Below are 13,438 nucleotides of genomic sequence, written 5' to 3'. Positions count from 1 at the left end.
TATAATAAACAGTTATCAAGCAAGAATTACAGTTTTAATATCTAGTCTATTTGTATTTGGCAAAATAAAAAAAACCATTTTATCATCTATCTTATATTTGTGAATACAAAGTTTCACATCTAATTTATCTTTAATCACAATCAAGGAAAATTATAATAACTATCTTGTCTTCAATTACATCATTTTCAGCATATAGGCCTAAAGTCTCTCAGTTGCTTCTCCCTGTGGCCTACAGAAAGTCTGGCAGCCTCCTCTATGAAGCAGGACCATGAAGGACCATCTCACCTTGTTTTTGCATATTTGTCTCTGAGTTTTTTATTAATAAGACTGTTTAGTAATTTGTCTTACAAAAAACCTCTTCTTTTTTTTTTTTTTAAAAAAAACTAATTTCCCCCTTTAAGATTTCCCAGTTGTCCCATTAGATCTACTGACACTGACATTGAAGCATGGGCCTGGCTGTTGCTGCATAGCATGGCTGGACAGAGAACACAGGTAGTTCACAGTCTGGTGAAGGTCAAAGCTGGAACATCTATCCACTACACTAGTTCATTATCCCATTATTAAAAACCATTCTGCAAATGACAGGACATTATTGACACTCTTCATGAAGACAACTGTTGCTTAAATGTTAAAATTATGAATTTTTGTTTTCTAGTACCAAATTGATTCATTTGCAAATCCTACTGAAAGATGTGCTAGACTTTAGAAGAATCACACATCTGATTAGTATTATCAAATTTAGGTTAAATTTCTTTTTGTATTTTCCCAATCCACACAAATAATTATAAAAACTGAACAATGTAGGACATAACAAATATTTTCTGTCAAGATCCTTCTTGTAATTTACAAATGTACATAGTTTCTCAGGTCCTATCAATTCAAACATGAAGTCCAATTTATGTAGACCATACTCAGTCCCCAGTTTATCTGGTGGAAATCATGGCATAAGTGTGAGAGACATCATGTTCATTTTCTAAAGATTGTTCAAATCTGAAAAATAATGCAAGTCTCTCATGCATGAAAAACTACAAAGGATAAAATGAATATTCTCTGAAAAGCATTAATGTTTCCATTTTCAAGAATCAATGGAACTGTGTGGGAGAAATTGGGACACAATTTTGTGTTGGAATTTTAATGATAAAAATGAGTCAAATGCTGGGCAATGACGACTACTTCTCTTCTCATGAGTCTGCTCCCTGAGAACAGGAAATTCTTGCAGAGTGTGGTTGCTTGTTACCTGGTAGCTGGAATTATAAACTCAGGGCAAACCATCAGAAGAACACAGTAGGGACCATTTAAGTGAGTATGAAAGTTGAGTGTATGTGCTACCTTAGAGCTGAAGAAGCCCTTAGGGATGATGAGCTGTGATTAAAGCAGCTTCAAAAAGCTGAGACTGGTGACTATGTATTGGCCTTTTTATTCATTTGTTTGCATGTATTTATTTATTCCTTCACTTTTAAAAAATTTAATTTACATCCCCACCGCAATTTCCCCTCCATCCTCTTCTCTTATCCCTTCAACTCATTCCTTTCTGCCCTCCCGATCCACTCCTCCTCTGTTTCTCTTCAGAAAGGGGAAGGCCTCCCATAGGTATCAACAAGGCATACCATAAGAAATTACTGTAAGACTAAGCACCTCCAGTTCTATTTAGTCTGGGCAAGGCAATCCAGTATGAGGAATAAATTCTCCAGAGCCAGCCAAAGCATTAGGGATTTGCATTTCCCTAATGATTAAGGATGTTGAACATTTCTTTAAATATTTCTCTGCCATTTGTGATTATTCTGTTGAGAATTATCTGTTTATGTCTGTGCCGCATTTTTAACTGGATTATTTTATTTTTTGATGTCTAGTTTCCTGAGTTCTTTATATATTTTGGAGATCAGCCCTCTGTCAAATGTGGAGTTGGTGAAAATCTTTTCCTATTCTGTAAGCTGTGGTTTTGTCCTATTGGCAGGGTCCTTGGCCTTACAGAAGCTTTTCAGTCCCATGAGGTCCCATTTATTGTCGATCTTAGTGTCTGTGCTATTGGTGTTCTATTCAGAATTTGTCTCCTGTGCTAACATGTTCAAGGATATTCTCCACTTTTTCTTATATCAGGTTCAGTGTAACAGGATTTATGTTGATATTTTTATCCCCATGGAACTAAGTTTTGTGCATGGTGATAGATATGGATTTATTTGCATTCTACATGCCTACATCCACTTATACCAGCACCATTTTTTTGAAGATTCTTTCTTTTTTCCATTGTATAATTTTGGCTTCTTTGTCAAAAATCAGATGTCCGTAGGTGTGTAGATTTACATCTGGGTCTTTTATTTGATTCTATTGATCAACCTGTCTGTTTTTATGCCAATACCATGCTTTTTTTTTTAAACTATTGCTCCGTAGTGGAGCTTGAGATCCGTAATAGTATACTTCCAGCACTTCTTTATTACACAGGATTGTTTTAGCTATTCGTTTTATTTTTTTCCAAATGACCATTGAGTATTTTTCTTTCAAGGTTTGTGAAGAATTGTTTCTTGGCCTTTATCACTGAAGTCTGCAGGATACTTATGACCTGTGATTTCCAATGTCAGAATTTGTGATTTTGCAATTTGCAAGTAAAATTTGGCACTAAGACTTTCAGAAAGAAGGATAAATGTTCATCCCAAACTGTGATGAAAGAGCCTAGAATAATCACTGTGAACAGTCAGGAAAATAATCCCCAATACCTTCAGCTATTCAATCATTCATAACATTTTCCTTAATGTCCACAGAATTCATCAGCCACATTCCCAGTTCCTTAAGGTTCAGTCAGTTACAATGAATTGGTGAATTTTTGCATGATGCCTTTAAGTGAATTTATAAACAACACAATATTTACTAGACAATGAAAGAATGATATTGATAAGACTCTGTCACTTACAAATAATAGATTTCATTAGAGAAGAGAGAAGTTTTTACCATTGTGAGTTTCTGGTTTTATAATCTTTTATGTCTATCAGCTAGAAAGAGAACATTGAATCATGGGAAATTAAACCCAGTTTTGGTTTAATTCACAAATGAAAATCCCATAAGTTTAACTCCATAAAACTTTCTTAACCTGTGTTCTCAACCACAGTGACCATAATTCTGGTAGTGAAGAATAATTGAAAGAGCCCAATAGAGAACTTTAGGGACAATGTACAATGATCTTGTCTTCTACAATGTTGCACCTAAATTATAGTCTCACTTAAGTAGCTTTGTTAAAATAACAGATTTGGAACAAATTTTAGAAAAGGTGAGATACAGATGTTCCCACTGCCTGGGGCCCCCCTAAACAGTTCAAGCTAAACAATTATCTCACCTATTTAGAGGCATGTGTTTCCACTAGTTTGGCTGGCCATCTCTGTATGTTTTCCCATCATAATCTCGATGTCACTTTTTCATAGAATCCTTTGTCTCTCTCATCAGCCTGGCTGTGGATCTCTGCATCTGCTTCCATCAGTCACTAGATGAAGGCTCTATGATGCATGCGCTGGATTTTTGGAGCCCAGTGCCTATGGTGGGACAACTTGTGCAGCCTTGGTGCAGGGAGGAGGGCCTTGGACTTGCCTCAACTGAATGTTCCAGGTTTTGCTGACTCCCCATGGGAGACCTTGCCTTGGAGGAGGTGGGAATGGGAAGTGGGTTGTAGGGGAAGGATAGAGGATGGGAGGAGAGGGGAAATCTGTGGTTGGCATATAAAATGAATAGAAAATTTAATAAAATAAAAAACTTTAAAAAGGGACAAATTTTTAGCTTGTTTTTTATGATTATTGAGGACCAAATTTCACTTTACATGAAAAGATAATTTTCAAAGTTCTCCAACTATTCTAGGAAGATTGATTACTGTAATAAATCAATAAACAATACTAAATATTGTTTCAAACAATAAAATATAAAATATATTTAACATCATATTATTATTTAGATTTCGAAGCCATTCAAAATTGTATATTCCTCAGACTTTATTCGTTTTGTATCCTCATTATATAGCATTATTGTGAATGTTCATATGTTTTCTGTAATTATTTTATTTTTATTTAGTTATCTTTAATTTTATGTTAATGAGTATTTTGCCTCCATGTATATATGTATACTGTATACATGCCTATTCAGAGGCTAGAATAGGGCATCAGATACACTGCATCTTGGGGGCTGTAAAATTGGTTATCAGGTTAAGAAATTCATCACCAAAGCTGAAGACCATAATTCAGTCCATAGAATTCACATGGTTGAAGGAAAGAACCAACTCCCTACAGTTTTTTCTCTGACCTCAATTGGAGTTCTATTGTCTGAAAACACACACACACACACACACACACACACACACACACACACACACACACAATCAAAATGCAAACAAGATTTAAAAATGTACAAAAATAAATTTCAGTTTAAGTCTACATGTTGGACATGTAGGTTGAGAGTAACTCAAGACTGGCATGAATAAAGCTCCTGTGCACATTTTTGTGCCCATCTCTCTACAGAAAATTGCTGACATTTGTCCTGTATAAAATTTGTGCTGCATACTGTTCAGTGAATATCTTTAAAATTAAAATAAATAGTGAGGCTATTTTGTAAAGTAGGTGAGCAGTTTCTCACTGCACACAAGACCTGTGTAATGTCTGGTTACTCCTTGCCAACAGTTGGCATTGTCACAGCTATTGTAACTGATTGTAATAAAGGTGTTGAAGGTTGTATTTTTTCACTTTTATTGATTCTTTGTGATTTCATATCATGCATTCTAATCCCACTTATCTCCACATCTCCTCAAATCTGCCCTCTGCCCTTGCGACCCCCCCAATCAAAACTAAATTTAAAAGAAAAACCAAAACCAAAATAAAACAAAGAAAGAAAACAAAAACAAAAATAAGAAGAATCTTGTCATGGAAGCTGTAGTGTGGCCTGGTAAGTCACACAGTTTATCTTTTAGTATATTGATCTTTACTTGCAGGTGTTCATGGCCAGGAGTCATTGGTCTAGCTTGAGGCCTTTGGCTCTGCTACACTACTGTTAATGGGCTCTCAAAAGGGGCTCCTCTTGGATATCTTGTTGTTGTCCGGTGTTATGGAGATCTTGTTGTTTTTGAATCTATAGGTTCATCCTATTCATGTCCTCCTACATTTTGTAAATTCAGTGGATACCGGTGAGGGTGAACTCATAGCCCTGTTTCTGACCCTGGGTGGTAGCTCGGTTCATCAGTTTGCTAGATTTCCCTCACCGTCACTACCCAGGTGAGCTCTCTAGAGCTGTGTTGGCTTGCTCAATGCAGCCTACAGGAAGGAGTGGGGCCAGTTCTCCTGCTCTAGGGACCCTCAGATCTGGGTTTCCTTCATTCACATCACCAGGGCCAGCTCTAATTTTGCCCAGATGAAATATAATACATTTACAAATTATACTGATTTAAGAAAGTGACAGTAGTAGGTTCTCCTCTAGGACCTTTGACTACATGAGGCATGAGTGGTTGGTTAAGTTTATAATACCAGGTCTATTATTGAGCAGTTCTTAAGTCCAATTAGATAGTTGTTTACCACCATGATATCAATGCCACTACTGCACTCTTCAGGACATCTCGCCATGCTTGCAATTGGTGTGGATAATAGGTCTGTAGCTGGATAGGACTGCAGATTATTTTTTCCCTTTGCAGATTGAATAGCACCTTAGGCTATTAATGAGATATAGACCTCAGGGAGGAGATGTAAGCTTCCAGTGAAGACATTGCTGTGAAGCCACTGAAATGCTCAAAGTGCTCAGGGGCAGTATTTATATACCATGCATTTTGAATTAAAAAAATAATGCAAACTAAATATTAAATCAAGAAAGTATGCTTATATATGTTTCTGTAATTTAATTATCATAAAGAGATTCAACTTATTCAGAAATCTGTAAATTTGAAACAATAACAGCCACTGTAACTGATACACATTTCTCTCTTTTTCATAATTTTTACAGAGGATATAGCAGCAGAAAACCAACAAACAGTTAATGAGTTCATCTTTACTTGACTCTCAGTGAAGCTAGAACTCCAGCTGCCCTTCTTTCCCCTCTTCCTAAGAATTTATGTCGTCACTGTGGTGGGGAATTTGGGCATGAATACACAGACTGGGTTCAGTTCCTACCTGCACACCCCGTGCACTATTTCCTCAGCAGTCTGTCCTTCATTGATTTATGCCATTCCATTATCATTGTCCCAAAAATGTTGGTGAACATTTGACAGAGAAGAACATCATCTCCTACACTAAATGCATGACTAAGCTCTATTTTTTCCTCCTTTTTTTTGTCATTATGGAGTGTCATATATTAGCTGCAATGGCATATGACCACTATGCTGCCATCTCTAACCTCTTGCTTTAAAATGTAACCATGTCCTATCAGATTTACATTTCCTTGATTTCAGGGGTGTATATTATTGGTGTGGTTTGTACATTAGCCAACACAAGCTTCCTGGTCAGAGTTCAGCTTTGTAAGTTAGATGTGATCAACCATTATTTCTGTTATCTTCTTCCCTTCATGAAGCTTGCATGCTCTAATACTTATATCAATAAATTGTTGATTTTCATTTTTGACGTTGTGAACATCTTTGTCCCAGTTCTCAGTATTATTACTTTCTACATCTTCATCATGACAGCATTCTCCACCTTTGATCCACAGAAAGAAGATCCAAAGCCTTCAGTACATGCAGTTCCCACATCTCTACTGTTGCTATCTTCTTTGGTTCTGCTGGATGCATTTATTTACAGCCTCCATCAGTGAGTCCAATGGACAAAGGGAAAGTGTCAATTGTGATTTATACTACTGTTGTACCCATGCTGAAACCATTGATCTACAGCCTAGGTATAAGAGTGTCAGTATTTCCCTGAAGAAAATAATAGAGAGGAAATCATTCCTGAACTAATACAAGATTTATTAATTAGAATAGAGTCATCAACTGATACAAGGTTCAAAATGCTATTATTCATTTTAAACCCATTTGCAGGTATTTTAATTATGTATTTAGACATTTTGTTATATATCATTTCTATAATCATCCATTATTATTTCCTACATAAAAGTTGCCACTTATGCATCAGAGACAAATGTAAAAGAAATGCTGAGGATGACATCAACCTATTTATCATATAATGTCAACCCCATTCACTTTCTCTTTGATTGTAAGGTTGATTAAAAAGTCTTTTTTTCTTATTATAAATATAGAGGACATATTTTTAAACCTTTGACAATCTGCTCCATCTATGTGAAAGAATTAGACTTAGAAATGTGATGCTTGTAGTTTGTAGTTTTGAGACTACCATGGAAAATCTACTTAATTGCCTATTATTCAATGGATCTTAATTGTCTTCTGTCTTTTATATATTACTTCAGACTCCTGATTGCTATTTTAATATCCATGTTATAGACACTTGTATGTGTTGAGCTTCTGTCTGATCCAGTATTCTTGTGGTTTATCCACTGATTATTTCATGTATACTTCCATGTTTTAGACAAACTTGATGTGACTTAGACATCCTAACAGACTTTCTGATTTTATGACTCATTGTAGTCCAGAGCTTAGAAGAATTCTGAAAATTTATTACATCCTTAGTGCTTTTTAAACTCCTCTTATGAAATATTAAAAGGAAGCTTCTGGCATTCATACTATTTATATTTGTCAATGGGTTGTTAACATTTCAAGGAGCTACATCTAATTTTAAACTAAATCTAACTCAGTACTTTTATTTTTATTTATTTATTTTTATTTTTTATTTTATAATTTAATTTAATTTTACATATCAGTCACGGATTCCCCTGTCATCGCCCCAACACCTTCCCCCAAGTCTACCCCCCAATTCTCTTCTCCACCAGGGTAAAGACTCCCCTGGGGATTCATTTCAACCTGGTAGATTCAGTCCAGGCAGGTCCAGTCCCCTCCTCCCAGACTGAGCCAAGTGTCCCTGCATAAGCCCCATGTTCCAAACAGCCAGCTCATGCACTAAGGACAGGTCCCGGTCCCACTGCTTGGGTGCCTCCCAAACAGTTCAAGCTAATCAACTGTCCCACTTATCCAGAGGGCCTGATCCAGTTGGGGGCTTCCCAGCTATTGGTTCATAGTTCATGTGTTTCCATTAGTTTGGCTGTTTGTCCCTGTGCTTTTTCCAATCTAGGTCTCAACAATTCTCGTTTATACAATCCCTCTTCTTTCTCGCCAATTGAATTCCCGGAGCTCCACCTGGGGCCTGGCTGTGGATCATTGCATCTGCTTCCCTCAGTCATTGGATGAGATTTCTAGCATGACAGTTATGGTGTTTGGCCATCCTATCACCAGAGTAGGTCAGTTCAGGCTTTCTCTCGACTATTGCCAGTAGTCTATTGTGGTGGTATCTTTGTGGATTTCTGGGGACCTCTCTAACACTTTGCTTCTTCCTATTCTCATGTGGTCTTCATTTATCATGGTTTCTTATTCCTTGTTCTCCCTCTCTGTTCTTGATTCAGCGGGAATCTCCTGTTCCCCTAAGCTGTCTTTCCCTCGAACCTTGTCCTTCATTACTTCCATTCACATCCAGGTTGTTCATGTAGATCTCATCCATTTCTCTGTCATTGGGAGATCCCTGTGTCTTTCTTAGGGTCCTGTTTTCTAGGTAGCCTCCCTGGAGTTGTGAGTAGCAGTCTAGTCATCTTTGTTTTATATCTAGTATCCTCCTATGAGTGAGTACAGACCATGTTTGTCTTTCTGAGTCTGGGTTACCTCACTCAGGATGATTTTTTCCAGATCCATCCATTTGCCTGCAAACCTCATGATGTCATTGTTTTCCTTTGCTGAGTAGTACTCCATTGTATATATGTACCACATTTTATTTATCCATTCTTCAGTTGAAGGGCATCTAGGTTGTTTCCAGGTTCTGGCTATTACAAACAATGCTGATATGAACATAGCTGAGCAAGTGCCCTTGTGGTATGACTGAGCATTCCTTGGGTATATGCCCAAGAGTGGTATAGCTGGATCTTGGGGGAGATTGATTCCGAATTTTCTAAGAAAGCACCATATTGATTTCCGAAGTGGCTGTACAAGCTTGCATTGCCACCAGCAGTGGAGGAGAGTTACCCTTGCTCCACATCCTCTCCAGCATAGGCTGTCTTCAGTGTTTTTGGTCTTAGCCATTCTGACAGGCGTAAGGTGGTATCTCAGAGTCATTTTGATTTGCATTTCCCTGATGATTAGGGATGTTGAGCAAGTCCTTAAATGTCTTTCAGCCATTTGAGTTTCCTCTGTTGAGAATTCTCTGTTTAGTTCTATAGCCCATTTCATAATTAGACTGTTGGGCATTTTGATGTCTAATTTCTTGAGTTCTTTATATATTCTGGATATCAGTCCTCTGTCAGATGTGGGGTTGGTGAAGACCTTTTCCCATTCTGTAGGCTGTCGCTTTGCCTTGTTGACCTTATCCTTTGCTCTACAAAAGTTTCTCAGTTTCAAGAGGTCCCATTGATTGATTCACTGATTGTTTTCCTCAGTGTCTATGCTACTGGTGTTATATGTAGGAAGTGATCTCCTATGCAAATACGTTCAAGACTACTTCCTACTTTCTCTCCCAGCAGATTCAGAGTAGCTGGATTTATGTTGAGGTCTTTGATCCACTGGGACTTAAGTTTTGTGCACGGTGATAGATATGGATCTATTTGCAGCCTTCTACACGTTGACATCCAGTTATGCTAGCACCATTTGTTGAAGATGCTTTCTCTTTTCCATTGTATAGTTTTGGATTCTTTGTCAAAAATTATATGTTCATAGGTATGTGGATTAATATCAGGGTCTTCAATTCGATTCCATTGGTCCACATGTCGGTTTTTATGCCAATACCAAGCTGTTTTTATTACTGTAGCTCTATAGTAGAGCTTGAGATCAGGGATCGTGATGCCTCCAGAGGTTGTTTTATTATACAGGATTCTTTTGGCTATCCTAGGTTTTTTGTTTTTCCATGTGAAGTTGAGTATTATTCTTTCCAGGTCTGTGAAGAATTGTGTTGGTATTTTGATGGGGATTGCATTGAATCTGTAGATTGCTTTTGGTAAGATTGCCATTGCATGGGAGATCTTTCTATTTTCTGAAATCTTCTTTAATTTCTTTTTTCAGGGACTTAAAGTTCTTGTCATATAGGTCCTTCACTTGCTTAGTTAGTGTTACCCCAAGGTATTTTATATCATTTATGGCTATTGTAAAGGGTGATGTACCTCTTATTTCCTTCTTAGCCTATTTGTCACTTGCATATAGGAGGGCTACTAATTTTTTTGAGTTGATCTTGTATCCTGCTATGTTGCTGAAGGTGTTTATAAGCTGTGTCAGTTCCTTGGTTGAATTTTTGGGGTCACTCATGTATACTATCATGTCATCTGCAAATAGGGAAAGCTTGAATTCTTCCTTTCCAATTTGTATCCCCTTAATCTCCTTATGTTGTCTTATTGTTCTGGCTAGAACTTCAAGTACTATATTGAATAAGTATGGGGAGAGTGGACAGCCTTGTTTTGTTCCTGATTTTAGGGGAATTGCTTTGAGTTTCTCTCCATTTAATTTGATGTTGGCTGTTGGCTTACTGCAAATTGCCTTTATTAGGTTTAGGTACGTTCCCTGCATTCCTGATTGCTCCAAGACCTTTATCATGAAGGGGTGTTGGATTTTGTCAAATGACTTTTCTGCATCTAGTGAGATGATTGTGTGGTTTTTTTCTTTGAGTTTGTTTATATGGTGTATTACATTGACAGACTTTTGTGTGTTGAACCACCCTTGCATCCCTGGGATGAAGCCTACTTGATCATGGTAGATAATTGTTTTGATGTGTTCTTGGAGTCTGTTTGCCAGTATTTTATTGAGTATTTTTGCATCAATGTTCATGAGGGAGATCGGTCTGTAGTTCTCTTTCTTTGTTGCATCTTTGTTTGGTTTAGGAATCAGGGTAGTTGTAGCCTCTTAGAAGGTGTTTGGTAATGTTCCTTCTGTTTCTATTGTGTGGAACAATTTAAAGCATATTGGTACTAACTCTTCTTTGAAGATCTGGTGGAATTCTGCACTGAAACCATCTGGTCCTGGGCTTTTTTTGGTTGGGAGACTTTTAATGACTGTTTCTATTTCGTTAGGGGTTATTGGACTATTTAAATAGTTTATCTGGTCTTGATTTAACTTAGGTATGTGGTACCTATGCAGAAAATTATCCATTTCTTTTAGATTTTCCATTTTGTGGAGTAGAGGTTTTTGAAGTATAACCTGATGATTCTCTGGATTTCCTCAATATATGTTGTGATGTTCCCCTTTTCATTTCTGATTTTGTTAATTTGGATGCTCTCTATCTCTGTCTTTTGGTTAGTTTGGATAAAGGATTGTCTATCTTGTTGATTTTCTCAAAGAACTAACTCTTTGTTTCATTATTTTTTTTGTATTGTTCATAGTGTCCCATAAGTTTGGGTATGTGGTGTATTCATTTTCATTGATCTCTAGGAAGTCTTTAATTTCTTTCTTTCTTTCTTCCTTAACCCATTGGTGATTCAGTTGAGCATTATTCAGTTTCCATGAGATTGTAGGTTTTCTGTAGTTTTTGTTGTTGTTGAAATCTACCTTTAAACCATGGTGGTCTGATAGAACACAGGAGGTTATTCCAATTGTTTTGTATCTGTTGAGATTTGCTTTGTGGCCAAGTATGTGGCCAATTTTAGAGAAGGTTCCATGAGGTTCTGAGAAGAAGGTATATTCTTTTTTGTTAGGACGGAATGTTCTATAGATATCAATTAAGTCTATTTGAGTCACAATATCAGTTAAGTCCTTTATTTCTCTGTTAAGTTTCAATTTGGGAGATCTCTCCATTGGTGAAAGTGGGGTGTTGAGGTCTCTCACTATTAATGTGTGGGGTTTTATATGTGATTTAAGCTTTAGTAATGTTTCTTTTACATATGTGGGTGCCCTTGTGTTTAGAGCATAAATGTTCAGAATTGAAACTTCATCTTGGTGGATCTTTCCTGTGATGAGTATGTATGTAATCCCTTCTTGATCTCTTTTGATTGATTTTAGTTTGAAGTCTATTTTGCTGGATATTAGGATGGCTACACCAGCTTGCTTCTTAAGATCATTTGATTGGAAAGTCCTTTCCCAGCCTTTTATTCTTAGGTAGTGTCTATCTTTGAATTTGACGTGTGTTTCTTGTATGCAGCAGAAAGATGGGTCCTGCTTTCATGTCTATTCTGTTAGCCTGTGTCTTTTTATAGGTGAATTAAGTCCATTGATATTAAGGGATATTAATGACCATTTATTGTTCATTCTTGTTATTTTTTTGGTGGTAGTGTGTGTGTACTTTTCTTTTTTTGGGGTTTACTGCTGTGGTGTTATATATTGCCTGTGTTTTCGAGGGTGTATCTGTCTTCCTTAGGTTGGAATTTTCCTCTAGTGCTTTCTATTGGGCTGGGTTTGTGGATAAGTATTGTTTAAATCTGGCTTTGTCTTCGAATGTCTTGTTCACTCTGTCTATGATGATTGAAAGTTTTGCTGGGTATATTAGTCTAGGCTGGCATCCATGGTCCCTTAGTGTCTGCATTACATCTGTCCAGGTCCTTCTGGCTTTCAAAGTCTCCATTGAGAAATCAGATGTTATACTGATGGGTTTGCCTTTATAAGTCACTTGGCCTTTTTCCTTTGCTGCTCTTAATTTTCTTTCTTTATTCTGTACACTTAGTTGTTTAATTATTATGTGGCGAGTGGACTTTTTTGGGGGAGTCTAGTCTGTTTGGTGTTCTGTAGGCTTATTGTATCTTCATAGGCATTTCCTTCTTTAAGTTGGAAAAGTTTTCTTCTATGATCTTGTTGAATTTATTTTCTGTGTCTTTGAGTTGGTATTCTTCTCCTTCCTCTATCCCTATTATTCATAGGCTTGGTCTTTTCATGGTGTCCCAAATTTCTTGAACATATTTGGTAATGACTTTGTTGGCTTTAGTGTTTTCTTTGATTCATGAATCTATTTCTTCTATTGTATCTTCAATGCCAGAGATCCTCTCTTCCATCTCTTGCATTCTGTTGGTTATACTTGCATCTGAAGTTCCTGTTCGTTTACTCAGATTTTCTATTTCCAGCATTCCCTCTGTTTGTGTCTTCTTCATTTTTTCTATTTCCCTTTTCAGGTCTTGGACTGTTTCCTTCATCTGTTTCATTGCTTTTTTATGATTTTTTTTCAGGGCTTTATTGTTTTCTTCTACTTTATTTGTCCTTTCCTCTAGTTTTTTTATAGCGTTCTTCCCATTTTTGTTTGTCTGTTCTTCCATTTCATTTTTGATTTCTTCTTTATAAGCCTCTACCCTCTTCATGATGTTATTCATAATGTTGCTTTCTTCTGCTTCTTCCATTTTGTGATGTTCAGGTCTAGCTGTTGGAGGAGGGCTAGGTTCTGGTGATGCTGTATTGCTCTTCATTTTGTTGTATGTACTT

General features: G+C 36.9%; 1 pseudogene; it reads left to right on the top strand.

Moving 5' to 3' along the window:
* Window positions 1-6,011: 6,011 nt before the first annotated feature.
* LOC131914667 (olfactory receptor 8G18-like) lies at window positions 6,012-6,898 on the top strand (annotated as a pseudogene).
* Window positions 6,899-13,438: the final 6,540 nt, after the last annotated feature.

This window comes from Peromyscus eremicus, chromosome 7, assembly GCF_949786415.1.
Source record: "Peromyscus eremicus chromosome 7, PerEre_H2_v1, whole genome shotgun sequence".
NCBI classification, from domain to species: Eukaryota; Metazoa; Chordata; class Mammalia; order Rodentia; family Cricetidae; genus Peromyscus; species Peromyscus eremicus.
This window is presented reverse-complemented; position numbering and strand designations above follow the sequence as displayed.